Source organism: Lissotriton helveticus, chromosome 6 (genome assembly GCF_964261635.1).
Source record: "Lissotriton helveticus chromosome 6, aLisHel1.1, whole genome shotgun sequence".
In the NCBI taxonomy this organism is placed as follows: Eukaryota; Metazoa; Chordata; class Amphibia; order Caudata; family Salamandridae; genus Lissotriton; species Lissotriton helveticus.
Window position 1 is genome coordinate 1,820,522,569 of NC_136067.1, and position 15,713 is coordinate 1,820,538,281.

The following is a 15,713-nucleotide window of genomic DNA, read 5'->3' on the forward strand; positions in this document are numbered from 1 at the left end:
TGTTAAAAAACTTTATTGGGATTGGATTGTGGCTAAAGAACTTAGGAATCCAAATTGGGGTTCCCTTACTAACTCTTTCCTTGACCACAAGCCTCTTAGGAAATTAGAGCCATTCTTGGACTTTATCCAGGTTCCCCGCGATTAGATATGGCACATTACCCCTTAATTCATTCAAGGAAGGGTGGAAGGGACGTAGAGGAACAGATTTAAAATGCCCTAGTTGTTCCTGCCCGAAAGAATCGTTGGGCCACTTCCTGTTTGCATGTGCTGCTTATAAACAATCAAGAGCAAAATGGCTGAAACATGTTTGTAGGGAGCTTGGGGTGAGAGACCACAGAATAGCCATGCGAGTCATTTTAACAAATGCCTCTTCAATGTATATTGTTTGTGGGGTGGCTAAATATGTGGCAAATGCTTGGTTTATCAGGTCAAAATTCTTACCCGATGATTGATATTTCTTTTGTACAGTAGGAATAGTTTATTTTGTTTTATCATCCGTGGATTGTCAAGTTGTAATGCATTTCATATGTTGAATCTTTGTACTTTTATGAAATATTTTTTCGAATAAAGTGGTACTTACTACTGAACATAAATATACAGCATATACCTTTCTATGTAAGCGTTTACTTGGACTACAGATGTGTACCTACATGTGTATTGTTTGGTATGTGTATAATAATTATGTTTTAAAGATAGATATGTGTTAGTTCTGCTTAACAGAAGTACATATTACTTATAGTTACATTATTCTATGTTTAGCATGTATATAAGTGACTGCATAAATAAGCAGGTCTTTATGATTTACAAAAAAATAAAATAAGCAAATACATTAAAAAGGACAGCAACTCTTGAAAGTTAGAGTTTATTAAATACAACTTCAATCTACATGAATTACCTTCCTTATACATTTTTACATTTCCATGTATGAATCTTTATATTTATTTCTATGCTTCCAATTCAGCATTTCCAACGCACTACCCTATACCTCACCCTAGATCTCTCGTAATAGATCCTCTACCTCCAATCTGACTAATCTCAAACCTCATTCTACTACTCACCAATGCATTACCCTATAACTCTCTCAATATATCCTCTACCACAACTCTGACTCCTCTCAAATCTTTCTACTCTTTCTAATGCACTACCCGATTTCTCAACCTATGCCACTCCCAATATATCCTCTACCTCCACTCTCTCACATCCCAAACTCCATACCACGATCCCCAAAATAATGCTTTCGAGACTATTCCCTCCTCTACTCCCCCTTGCATCACCTCATACCTTTTACTATTCAGATCTCCCAAACAAGCCTTTCTAAATCCTTTCCCTCCGACTCTTCCCCAACCACCTCCCCTTTATTCATCCAAAACCCCTTCCTACTGCTATGAACTCCATTAAAATAAAGTAAAGCTTTTGCCCCTTCCCAAATAACAGACTATGTCCACCGCTCAAATAAAATTAACTTCATATATCCTACACTAATTCACCAAAATTCCTTTTTGGGTCCCAGAGTAGTATACTACTCACCGAAAAGTGCATTAACACCTCATCAGGGGTAGCAGGCACTATATAAATACCAACCCCTCCCACTTCTATCCCTTCACGGTCCTTTTCTATCCAAATAACAGGACTAACATATCCACTGCTCATTTCATATTTCCCTAGACTAACTTACCACTAAGCTCCTTTTTGGGTTCCAGAGTAGTGTGCTACTCGCTGAAAAAGCACTTCGACACCTTGTATGGGGTAGTAAGCGCTATATAAATGCAATTAAAATCACATCATTCCCCAAACTCGCTGAGCGGCGGCAGCAGCAAGGGGGCTGGTCTGCACTGCTCTCTATTTGCATTTACACAATCAAAATTAACAAACCCTGTAGCCCGCATCTCTTCTGCTTCACCCAGGAGTGCTTGGAAAATTAGGTCATAGTGCGTAAGAAGGATGTGGGCAAGGCAGTAAAGAATTACTTTGGCACCTGCAGAGCTGGAGGATGTTGGTTGGGTGCATGCCCCTTGAAACAGAAACCAAAGGGCAGGTTGGAGAAATAGGTGGGGGGTTGGCAGAGGTTAAGAGACATCTAGCAGGGGATAAGGAAAAATAAGTGAAAGAGAAAGACAGGGATGGTGGAGAAAAAAAACTGAGGTCAGAAAGCAACAAGAGAGGAAGAAACAGATGAAAGAAAAATGCAACAGAGGAATAATGACAGGAAGGGAGAGAATTCACATGATGATTTTTTTGAGTTGGCTATCGTTTTGGCTCTTTGATTCACATAAATCCCCTAACTTGTCCATCTCTACTGCTCGCCCTCGCCATCCAGTCTCTATATATTAAGTCAATTTGTAGTACGTGTTTCCTGAGGTACCAAAATTGAACAGGCAACATCTGTTGGAAGGATTACCTAATGGCCACGGTTCCACAGTGCCAAAGTATTAGCCTTACAGTGTCACCATTTGGTCTTTTGCCAACGTTGGAGTTTTAGTGCTACCAGCACCTTTCCATTCCGGACATATGAAACAAACACCACCTTAGCCAAATTTCGGTTTCTCCTAAATACTTCCAAAAATCGAAATTAATTACGTTCATCCGATGATTAAACCCCCCCCCCCCCCTCGCTCCGTGGCTTTTAAAGAATTAAAAAACCCTCACCAGCGCAAAGGGCCAGCCCTTGTACATCCAATACATACAAAACCCAGTTATACACAGGCAGGATGTTATTTACGTTTTTATGTCCCTTTATGTGCTAAAAACCGAAAACAGCCAAGTACGTTTTAAAGGAAAAATTACTCTTCAGCCATCTCAGCTCTGAAAAATAATCAATTTTACCTTTCTGGGACAGGACGAGGTGCATGTTTATAACTTCTTATATTATTAAAATATGTTGCTATAATGATGTAATACCCATTACAATCCAAAAGATACCAGGTATACAAAAAATTAAGTTAAATTAAGTAACCAATGAAGAAGATATCAGCAAATCACGTACTGCTAAGAACACCGCGTTAAAACAACATTATACCGCCAGACATCCAAACATAGCAGGCGAAATTGTTAAAATGGCGACCGAGAGGCAAAGGAGAAGGGAGCTGCGCCATTCAACTGCGACCCAAGAGCCCAGCGCCATCTTGCCCCTGGTCGGAACCGAGCACACCCGCTCTAGGGCGGATCGTAGGCTTAACAAAGATAAAATTGACAGTTACATGATATGCATTTTTAATGTCGTAGACGACCCCAACAAAATAAGCCCCAGAGTAAAGAAAATTAGCAACTCCGATTCTCATCTTCTCACACAAAACCCTGTTTTGAAGTTTGTGATTTTACTGTCAAACCCCATAGCGAAAACCCCATACACAGATTGCCAATTATGATGCCCACCAAGCTGGTATTCGCAACTTAATCCACAAATGTGCATGCACATTAAGACGTATCGGTGCCATTTTTTTTAAGTGCGCTAAACAGGATTACAAATGCAAGAATTCCAAGTTTCTTTTCACGAAGATTGCGCACAAACGTTCAGCATTAAACATCAAAGATAAACATACAGTCTAGAATCGATGGTTCACATTTTTAAGAGTTTTACAATGGCAAAAACATAGGCGCAAGCAATACAATTAACAAACTATAAACCAAGGAACACAAACTGGTCAATTAATAAAAAAACGTTTTTGCGTCGCTTTATTTGTCGACTCAGCGTTTGTTTATCGGACGAATGAGGGTAAATTTGCCCTAATCTTTTCAGCGCTCGAAATCCAAAGGCAGGGGAGTTGAGTGCGACGGGAGAGTCTTCCCATGCCGCCCGAGACACCTCGCAGGGCGGGCGTTTTCCATCTGACAAAGAATCCGCCATCTCAAGTCTTCCTCTCCTGTGCTTCTAAATACACCCCCCTTCAGCTGAAGAAAAAACAACCCGGGCACAACAGCAACAACATAGCCTCCGACGGTTTAACGGCTCAAAAAGCGCTCGTGCTGAACCCAACGGCTTAGTTAAAACCAAGACACTGGAAAAAAAGAGGGAGGAGATTGCCAAAAGATTATTTTTCTTTCTGTTAAACTCCCCCACCCCCTCCTGCGCAGTCGGCAGTCTCTCGCCTTCTTCCGATGCTGATGAAGGGGGCGGAAAATAAAAAAAAACTAATTTTAAACCGGCTCAATCAATGAGTCATTGAAAGATTTTTGCCGTCTCTCTCCCCTACGAAATTTGCATTGCATCAGCAAGAAACCGGCAGCCTCTGCCCTCCCCCCGCTGCTGCCCTGAAACCCAATATAGATTTAAAAAAAGATGCGCCATGCCCGAAATAGTCGGGAGCACGATAAGCAAGAGATGCTGAAATAAATAAATATTTTATTTCCTTTTTAATGTGCGCCTCAATCTTGCCAAAAGTGGGGGAAAGGCAAAGGAGAATAAAAAAAACCCGAGCCAATAGACGCCTGGCTGAAACCTAATATCCTGGTTTTGGCAACTCGTTTTAATTTGCTCCTCTTTCTTTTCTGTCTGTCTGGAGATAGATTTCCCCCTCTCCTTTCCCTCCCCGAAGGAAGGGAGGAAGGAGGTTGTGTGTTTTTTTCCTTGAAATTTTTATCACAAAATTATAATACACTCAAAGGGAAACTCACCGTCATGAAAAAGCAGTGCCTTGTCAACGGGGTTTCTTCGCCATCACATCAGGGGCTGGCAGTGTGTGGAGAGGAACAGGCGGCTCAGCCACAAGGAGAGAAACAGTGAAAGGAAAAAAACATTATTAAAAGCTCTTAGCAGTATTTTAGCAGGGAGCCCCATCTTTTTCCACGTAAAGAGAACGGAAATAATTCTAACGCGTACTGAAAGCCTCAGGCAGCCAGTCTTCTGTTTCTTTTCTTTCTTTTTTTTACTTCGTGAAAGTATTCAGGCGCTTTTAGTCACAGTTTTTTTTACTCGAAGTTCGAAAAGTTTTGATTTGAGACGAACGCCCTTTCTTATGCTCTGAAGTGTACAAGTAACAAAATGTCCTATGGCAAATGCACCTTTGACGTGTGGAATGGTGCCATTGTATAATTTTCACTATGTGTGTATATATATGCTAATGTATGCTTTATATATTTTTCAGTTAATGTGGACCCAGCTATAAATATTCTTTCAACCTAGGCGTAGGTTGAATTCAAAAGCATGCATATAAGTTTTTATGCAAGAAAACAAAATCTTTTGATTTTCACAATCTTTAATCATAAGCACGTTCACTTTGTTTTGAACAATTATTGCTCTAAGTAGACTATAATACTTGGCTGAGTTAATATTGTGAGTGTATAGGGAGGCTGCGATAATGTATTTAAACCGATATTATCTCCTCCAGGACTTTGTCACAGTATTGTGCGCCTTACATCACAAATGTGCAGCTTGCAGCATTATTATTCCAATTTTATGGGACAGTCCAAATGATGTGGTATTTAAACTCATTTTTGAGAACTATGTAAAGTGTGTTTACATTAGCAACATTTATTTTGCAGTTTGTATATAAATAGTATCGGACAGTGGAAATGTTTTTTAAATGTATAATATAATTTTTTTTACATATTTCCGCCAAAAATATAGTGTACTGAAATTGTGACATTATTTAAGGTCTGAATTTATGACACATACTAGGTACATAATCTTTTGCTGCTTTTTGCACATCGTGTATTATACAACAGGGATTAGCCTTTGATTGTAAAGATTCTATAGTCTTTTCTCCATGAAATTTAATCTGGAGTAAGAGCATGTGACTGAGTGATAACCAATCACTGTTCAAACCAATCACGCACTAGCACTTTAAATTCTGCCTTCCTCCACTTTTGCGTCATGTGACCAAGGCCTCTGGGTAGGCCGAAACGTTATGTCGAGGTGGGCCTTCCAAACAACTGAATAAAATTACTGCTCACCTGCACTTGGGTCTTCCTATCTTCTTCTGCGCCGATGGAATCCGTCACTGGGCTCTGGTGAGAGAAAGCTGAGATCGTAGCTATCTCATTAACCGGTTTTGAGCTTCTCCGGTTTTTGGTTGACCCCTTCCTTTCAAGAGGCGGAGCAGCAGGAAGCCAAGACCTTCGTTCACCGGAAGTCCTTTGTCTGTCTCCCGTTGGGGAGATACTGCTCCAGCCCCCGGACACTGTGCACCGTGGTGCGGTAACCTGAGCCAGGCGAGGTGCGCTGAGGCGGCTGTCTCGTTTCGCGCCTGGAGTTTGGCTTCGTGAAACCGCTACGCGAAAAGATTGAGCCGGTGAGGAAGTCTGTGCCGAGTTGTACAGCGTGAAGGATTTGCCAACAACGCGCTGACAACTGTGAGTGCGCATTGCGCTTGTTTAAATATTTTGGAAGGGCCATGTCGGCTGACGCTATACGAGGGAGGGAGTTGGCAGCTTTAAATGCTTTTGATGATTCCCCGGCCGGGGAAGTAGCAGCGTCCACGTTAATTGACAAGCCAGACAGTGAACGGTCCAATGCCCGTGATAAATAAAAAAAACTTGAAAAGTTGATGAAAGTGAATTATCCAAATGGTGGGAACACCGCTCCCTGAGCCGCTATCTGGAGGTGAAGAGAATACCGAGGGGGCTGCGACCTATGCTAGCACCCAGCTATGAAGATCCTGACCCCGATATGCTCAGGGAGTGGGCGGAGTGCAACCTTGATAACTCCCGCCGACTTGTGGAAATTTTGGTACGTTATGCTGACAGTGATCGGCTTAAAACACAGGCCAAAATAGATGAATTGAATTTGGATATTGAAACTAGCTGCATGGATGAAATTGAGGAATGTAACAAACTGAGAAGTGAAATGATGGTGCGGCTACAGAAGGAGGAGGACACAATTAGAAAGAGAAAAACGTACAAATTTCAGCGTGATAAGGCTGATTATGCTGAAGGGCGTATTTTTACATTTGCAAAAAAATACGATTTAATCAAAGCCAGCAAAGTCTTTAAACCGGTCCCTCCTTGCCAACCATCTTCTACCAACAACCGGTCTGATGCAGATCCATTAGAGGAGACTTCTGAATCCAACCTCAGTTCGAGTGTGAATAGTGATTCAGACTCTAATACCTCACAAGCGGGACCTCGGCTGGGGTTTACCCGGTTCTCACTGGCACAAGAGGTGGAATGTCTACGCGAGACACTTCGCCCCAGGAAACCAGTGCAACAACAACAAAAAACAAAATCCGCAATGCCATGCGCTACCGACGACGCAAAATCAACTCCAGGAACAAGTCAACCAAAAAAGCGAAATTTCAACAGGCGATGGAACAAAAAATAAATGATTCAGGTACTGCGCTTTCTGTGATCAATTTAACTGATACCAATTTTTCATCATCAGAACTGCGCATTTTGTCTATGGGACTCTCCTATTGTCCTCCCAGTGATTTTAATTATGTAAACATCAGAATAGATTTGTTTAAATTTGTTCGAAAATTAAAACTTCAAAAACATTTTGCTGGGAATAAACAGCGCACAATAGGGGTGAGACAAGAAGCAAGCGACCGAGGGCTCTTGGTTCGTGATGCCCCTCTTCTCCAGGACATGGAATTCCTTAGGCGTGAACAATCCACTTCACAAAGTACCCCGGAACAGCCTCCTGTCTTTGCAGGATGTCCAACTAAATTTAAGCCACGTTCCACATTCACGCCTGTCTCCTTATTTGACAATATTGATATATTCCATGAATCGGCCACAAAGGAAATCAAGGCACTTTACTCCAAAGTTCTGTCTACCAAGCAACATAAGTACCAACACAACGACAAATACATTAAGCTGGTAAAAAAGATTCAACAAAATGACAATATCATTGTAAGGCAATCCGATAAAGGAGGAAACATTGTGCTCTGGCCAAAACAACTTTATGTTCAGGAGGCCCTCCTTCAACTGAATAACCTTGATTGTTACAGACATTGTGATGCAGGGGTGGTAAGAAAAGCCCAGACAGACTTCTACTCCCTATTATTGGGGTGGCGATCTTATGGGCTAATAACAATGGATGAATTGAAATTCTTAAAAAATGACCACCCCATCACACCTGCAATGTATCTGATCCCAAAAATCCACAAGGATCCAGACAAACCTCCTGGCAGGCCGATCATTGCTGCTTGCGGTGGTCTCCTAGAAAATACAACAATCTATGTGGATTAATTTCTGCAAGAACATGTTCTGAATTTACCCTCATACGTCCAAGATTCCAATGACTTTTTACGCAAAAACAAAGACATACAATGGGATCCAAGTTGGTGTTTAATAACCCTAGACGTTATGTCTTTATACACCAGCATTGTACATCGGGATGGTATTAGGGCAATCAAATTTTATTTGGGATCTAGACCTATCATAATGTCTGAACATAACAGGATGATTCTGTCCATGATTACTTTTTGTTTGAATCATAATTTCTTTATGTTCAATTACCGGCACTACCAGCAGGTCAGGGGGGTGGCCATGGGGGCCTGCTTCTCTCCCAGTTATGCCTGTTTGCATATGGGATACTGGGAGAGGCAGGTCCTCCGTGGTGAACACGCCGTCATTGCTGCAAAGTCTATTGTCCGTTGGTATCGTTTCATAGACAATGTGTTCCTAATCTGGCGTGGCACAAGATCTGAAGCAGAACAGTTTGTTTCCATCTTAAATGTAAATGATTTTAATCTGACTTTTACATCAGACATTAGTCAGTCCCATGTGCATTTCCTAGATATGACCGTGGAGATCATAGATGGCGAGTTACGGCAGGCAATACGGTGCTCCACGCAAGCAGCCATCACCCCGCCCACCTGATTCGGAGCATCCCATATGGGGAGATGCTCCGAATCAGACGATTATGTAGTACCTTCACACAATGTAGTCAGGCGCAGGAAGCAAGTAAAATCAGGTTCCTGGCCAGGGGGTACAAGGCGGAGGAAATTGACAAAGCCATGCGCAAAGCAAATGCACTATCCCGTGTTATGTTATGTTATGTTATGTTATGTTATTTATTCTTTTGTATAGCGCAACGGTTACTCAAAAAGAGTGTCCCGGCGCTTTAGGTAAGGAGAACTACTTCACCATAACATAACACAGTAAAAGAAGGTAATACAAAAACAAACACAGTAAAAAGGGGCTACTGAGAGGCCTACTGGGTAAACAACCAGGTTTTAAGACCTCTCCTAAAATCAAGAAGACTAGTGGCCCCCCGGAGTGGGAGCGGAAGCGAGTTCCACATCTGTGGAGCCAACAATTCCGAAGGACCGGCCACCCAGGCGCGCTCTCTTCACACGGGGAACAACCGCCAAGAATAAAGATTCTGACCTCAAAGAGCGAGCCGGATGGTAAAAGGCAAGTCTCTTTTGGAGGTACTTTGCTCCCACCGTATGGAGAGCCTTATAGGCCAGAGTCATAGCCTTAAAGGCAATCCGTTTGCGGATGGGTAGCCAGTGCAGCGTCAGCAATAGACCCGAAGCGCTGGCCCGTCTATTTAGACCAAAGATGGCCCTGGCCGCCGCATTCTGCGCGACTTGGAGCCGCTGCAACAGGTACTCTGGTAAGCCCAGGTAAAGAATGTTGGCGTAATCTAACCTGGAGCCTATCAGAGCCTGCACGGTCAGCTTCCTGTGTTCCTCCGACAACAGAGGTAAGAACCTCCGCAGCATCTTTAATAACCCGAAACAGGTACCAGTCACCCCAAGGATCTGGGCTTTCATCGTCAGCCCCTTGTCCATCTTGACCCCCAAGTTTTTAGCCATTGGGGAGGAGCAAGACGGAGGGAACATATCGATGGGCCACCAGGCCTGCCAGCTGGGCTCCGTGTCGCACCCAAAGAAGAGTACCTCGGACTTATCGGAATTGCACTTCAGGCTGTTCAGTTGGAACCATTTAAAAACAGCCCCAAGGCAATCCCGGATACTCTCCCCGTCAAAGTCTGCCCCTCTCTTACAAGAAAAGAGGAGCTGGGTGTCGTCGGCGTAAGATACGATCCGGGCACCAAACGACTCCGCCACCGCCGCCAAGGGGGTCATGAAGATGTTAAAGAGGGTCGGGCTCAATATAGAGCCCTGAGGGACCCCAACTCCCAAAGGCGGCATCACGGCGGTGTCAGGAGATGTCCAGACCGTTTGCCGGCGGCCAGCTAGAAAGGAAGAAAACCAGCTGAGCACCGTCCCCCGAAGGCCAATCTCATAGAGTCTTGCGAGAAGGCCATCATGGGGGGCGGTGTCAAAAGCCGCCGACAGGTCCAACAACACCAACATGACTTTGCCCCCGGTATCCAACACCCCTTTGATGGTTTCAGAAACCTCAAGGAGCGCGGTCTCGGTGCTGAGATTTGAACGGAAGCCAGACTGGGTGTCATGCAGGATCTCGTGGGTCTCCAAAAAGTTGGAGAGCACCGACTGAACGTGCTTCTCCAAAATTTTTACGAGAGCCGGCAGCAAAGAAATCGGCCTGTAGTTGGCTGGGACCTTCGGGTCAAGACCCGGTTTTTTAAGCAGCGGGATGACCATTGCCTGCTTCCAGGCTGGCGGAACCACTCCCTGACTCAACGAAAGATTCAGAAGAGGGTTCGCCAGTGGATTGATCACTTCCGCGATCTTCAACAGCTTGGCTGGGCAAGGGTCCAGTGGCGACCCTGATTTCAAATTGCCCATAAGCACCGTGACGCGGCCCTTGAGCCTAAAAACAAACAGAAACACTCTGAGCCTCAAGATAAACAATCGGTCAGACTAATTTGGGCGTACAATAGGAAACATGGTGCCTTGAGAAAATCAGTAGCCAAATTTTGGAGTCTAATTAAATGTGACCCTGTCATAGGAAGCACCATGCCGGCAAAACCTCTGATCACCTATAGAAAAGCCTATTCTATGCAGGATGCCCTGCTAAGACCTAGTCCAGAGGTTGCTTCTCGAGACAACTGGTTGGACAAGAGTAGGGGCTTTAGGAAGTGTTCCAGCTGTAAGGCCTGCCTCCATGGGGTCAACAAATCGGAATATGTTATTCCTTTTCCTACTACCCCACGCAAGATCAATAAACAATTGACTTGCAAGAGTGAATACGTGGTGTATGTGCTGGAGTGTCCTTGTGGCCTGCGGTATGTTGGGAGTACCAAGCTGCAGGTCCACAAGAGAATACTCCAGCACATACGGGCTATCAAGACCAATGATTCCGCGTACCCGGTAGCTCGGCACTTCAAAGAGTGTCACAACAACAACAGTGCACTCTTGAAATACTATGCCATCGATGCGATAAGCCCCTTAAGAAGAGGTGGTGACAGAGAGGGTGCTCTGAGGAGTTTGGAGACCAGGTATATCCTGGAGATGGATAGTAAGACACCAGGAGGTCTCAACTCCACAGAGGATTTTTATACGTGCCTATAGATCTCATGTTGAAATTATTTGATCTAAACAACTGATCATCAGTCCAACAAGTGATCTCTGGTTTCTGGTATTCAGTAGACTCTAGCCACTGTACACATGTGCATATTCTGGGACAATGCTAATGTATGCTTTATATATTTTTCAGTTAATGTGGACCCAGCTATAAATATTCTTTCAACCTAGGCGTAGGTTGAATTCAAAAGCATGCATATAAGTTTTTATGCAAGAAAACAAAACCTTTTGATTTTCACAATCTTTAATCATAAGCACGTTCACTTTGTTTTGAACAATTATTGCTCTAAGTAGACTATAATACTTGGCTGAGTTAATATTGTGAGTGTATAGGGAGGCTGCGATAATGTATTTAAACCGATATTATCTCCTCCAGGGCTTTGTCACAGTATTGTGCGCCTTACATCACAAATGTGCAGCTTGCAGCATTATTATTCCAATTTTATGGGACAGTCCAAATGATGTGGTATTTAAACTCATTTTTGAGAACTATGTACAGTGTGTTTACATTAGCAAAATTTATTTAGCAGTTTGTATATAAATAGTATCGGACAGTGGAAATGTTTTTTAAATGTATTATATATTTTTTTTTACATATTTCCGCCAAAAATATAGTGTTCTGAAATTGTGACATTATTTAAGGTCTGAATTTATGACACATACTATGTACATAATCTTTTGCTGCTTTTTGCACATCGTGTATTATACAACAGGGATTAGCCTTTGATTGTAAAGATTCTATAGTCTTTTCTCCATGAAATTTAATCTGGAGGAAGAGCATGTGACTGAGTGATAACCAATCACTGTTCAAACCAATCACGCACTTGCACTTTAAATTCTGCCTTCCTCCACTTTTGCGTCATGTGACCAAGGCCTCTGGGTAGGCCGAAACGTTATGTCGAGGTGGGCCTTCCAAACAACTGAATAAAATTACTGCTCACCTGCACTTGGGTCTTCCTCTCTTCTTCTGCGCCGATGGAATCCGTCACTGGGCTCTGGTGAGAGAAAGCTGAGATCGTAGCTATATATATACATATATATATATATATATACATATTACATGCCAATAGACTTGATTCGGACAGGAGACTCCTGATTTTTTTAAAGCCTAAAATTTATTTATTTTGGCTATTTCCCACCTGAAATTTCATCTTCTTCAATAGAAGTAAATGCACTAGATACTTAAAAAAAATCTGTCACTTTCTTGTAACAAAGGTTACAAGGAAGTTATAGTTAGGAAATAGAAATAACAAAACCTTAAAAATTCACTGCAAAAAAACAAAGGTTACAGGAACATTATAGTTAGGCTTAGAGTTCACTTGTACAAAACACTTGAAATTCAGAAGTTATTTTTACCTGAGCTAACTATAGCTTATTCCCCCACAATGCACTGCTTATGACCTTACATATGACATCACTCATGACATGATCAGTGACATCACTAATAAACTTTGTTTTTTTCAGTGGATGTCTAAGGTTTTTAAAATTCTTTCCTAACTATAACGTCTCTGAAACCACCTGTTTTTTTAGCGAATTTCAACATTTTTCCATTTTATTTCCTAAATAACTTCTGAGAGTGTCTGAGTGGGACTTTGAGTGGGTGTATGAGTGTGTGTGGGTGCATTATTGCCTGTGTGGGTGTTTCAGTGAGTGCTTTAGTGACTGAATGGGTCTGTTTGTATGTGCATCAGTGTCTGTGTGGGTATGTGAGTAGGTGCATGAGTCTCTGAGTGGGACTGTGGGCAAGTCCAGTGCAGTCTCTGGTTGCATGAGTGTCTGAATGAGTGTGTGCGTTAGTGTCAGAGTGGGTCTGTGAGTGGATGTGTCAGAGTCTGGGTCTGCAAGTGAGTGTGTGTCTGTTAGTGGTTGTGTGAGTGGTGTTATGTATTTTGGGCATTTGCATACTTTTTTTTTTTAAACAAACTTTATTGGCATTTATTACCAGTCTGTTCAACCATCCATTCTGGTACAAATATATTCTGTTTGTAGTTGTTTGCAGTATATCCCCTAACCCATCCTGCATTCCCTTGCATCTTGGATCTAATATGTCCTTGTCTACTCTCGTTCTCTGAAGGAATAATGTTGCGTTGGCCTTGTGTCCCCCCTCCCACACCCAACCAATCAAAACAGTTAACTAGATCCCCCTCTCCCCACACTGCTGTCTCCCCATTGTACCCCTAGAGCTCTGCAGGTTACCTCTCTCGTGTTGGACCCTGTGTGGAAGCCCTTCGCGGGTGCCCCTGTTCTGTAGTTACCCTCCCCTGTGAGAGTATGTTATATGTCCCTCCCTGTCCAGGATCCCCTGTGCCCCCTTATCCTGCCTCGGTCGCTAGGGATGCTCCTGTTGTGGTGGGCTCTCAGGGGTAGAAGCGTCAGATGCCCGTCCATCCCCATGCATGTCGCCCATCATTGCCTCTGATCCAGCGCCCCTATAGAAAATATGTCATAACAACACTATCTAACTCCACAATACTCACCATCAATCATAAAATACTCACAAGGCCCATAAACTAACGTGACATATTTTGAGCAACTGCATCATGTGACCTAATTAATAAAACCTATTCACAAAATTTATATACATTTATATACAACTGCAGTATAATAATTTTATCATGGTTTTTGTAAAGCTTTGTATTTAATTAAGTCACTTAGGCAAATGGATCTGCTGACGGTAATGACTATGAAATAACAAGACCAGCTTGTCTTTTCAAAATTCTTATTTATTAACTATTTATTCAAGGAAAGTGCATTTTATTAGAGGAATAACAAATTAGACTGACAGTTCCAAGCAAAATCAAATAGCATGTTTAAATGAAGAATAAACAGTTTACCATCACCTAAGCCCTATTTTTCCCTGACTAAAAACTCATTTCGCCTAAAGAAATAGAAGTAAAGTCATTCAACCCTATTGATCCTTACGTGCTCCAAAGAATCCTTCAGCACATCACGTCTAATAGGAATCAGGAGAAGATGAGCAGCAAGAGCAGCAAGAGCCCCCTCCCTCCCATGGGGACAGTTTTTATACCTTTTCTGACTAACTAAAGTATCTTTATCGCACATTTTTCTGAAAATCCAAACTTCCCATTGGTTGAGCCATGTCAGTCCACTATCAGGTCACACTTTTCTGACCAAGTCCGGGGCCTCATCATAGCCCTTATTGTTCTTAGTTTCACCATCCTTTTTCCTTCCTCAAAAAGATACTTTCCCGGGGAGAAACTTTTTACTTCCTAATCTTGGCAGGCAATACAGTATCCTGTCCTTGGCCATGATTCCAAGAACACATCCGACTCGACCATAATTATTTCTGCACAAAACGTTGTCAGCTCAGCAAAATACTCTGCACATGAGTGAAGGCTTCACTCTGGTCAAGTCTTGAAAACTGCAGCACTGCCAGCCATCTTGTTTAGGCCCATTCGTAAAACTAATGTATAAACAAACACAAAACATCAATTAATGAAAGAAATAGAATTCGTTCTGTTACCCACCCACCTGTGCTAATTATTAACCCATTAATCTATGTTACCTAGCAGAAGCAAATAAAGCAACAAACAGAATTGTGCAACATAAAGACAAAAAGACAAAACATCAGCACACGCAAATAAGCACATGCCATTAATAAATCAGCCGCATTTAATTCTGACAAAACAATAGACATGATTAGTTTATTATTTTTCACAAACAAGCATTTGCAACATAGAGCGTATAAATGAGCACATATATTAATACCCACGTGTATTGTTTTGCAATTTAATCTAGGTTGGTTAATAATTTTCACTCAATCCACATTAGTATAATTATTTTGTTATGGAAGTTTAACTTTGCGAGTCAGAAATCAATTTTATTTTAAAATCTCGCTTCATCAACTCCCTCATCTGGTGATTTCAAAATCACCAAACTATACCCAAAAATTTTAGCAAAATGTTATCCCAATAATGAACATGTTTTGATTTTCACTATGTTAGTATTTCTAAAGTCTAGTCTCAGCTGTTTGTCTGCAACTCTCATATTGAGTTCTACAAAACTCTTCCAATTCTATCTCTTTCTCTTGTTACTTTCTGATCTTGTATATTCTCTTCTTTTCCCTCGGGTATTTCTTTCTCTTGTGTAACATGCAAGTGATCTTCAATAACAGTATCACAAAGACTATAACTAATAAAGGTGTCAGTATTTTGCCAAGAATTGATCCACCAATCTCTTGAAACCAGGTTTTAATTGCTTCAAATCTTTTGCTCAGACGTTCTGAAAAATCATCCTCTTCTAAGGGTACAATTTCTGATTGCAGCTCAGTGATGTTTTTGATATACATCTCAATACTCTGACTCTTATCAGGAATATAGGTGCAGCAGTGTTGGACATGTAAAATGCCACAAA

General features: G+C 42.0%; 1 protein-coding gene across 4 annotated transcripts in view; it reads right to left on the reverse strand.

Moving 5' to 3' along the window:
* BICRAL (BICRA like chromatin remodeling complex associated protein) overlaps nucleotides 1-4,680 on the reverse strand; it is an 883,634-nt gene extending 878,954 nt beyond the window's left edge. For all 4 annotated transcript variants that reach the window (XM_078649712.1, XM_078649709.1, XM_078649710.1 and 1 more), the window contains exon 1: nucleotides 4,612-4,680. The gene's annotated coding sequence lies outside the window, so the exon portion shown is untranslated. The remainder of the gene's footprint in view (nucleotides 1-4,611) is intronic.
* Nucleotides 4,681-15,713: the final 11,033 nt, after the last annotated feature.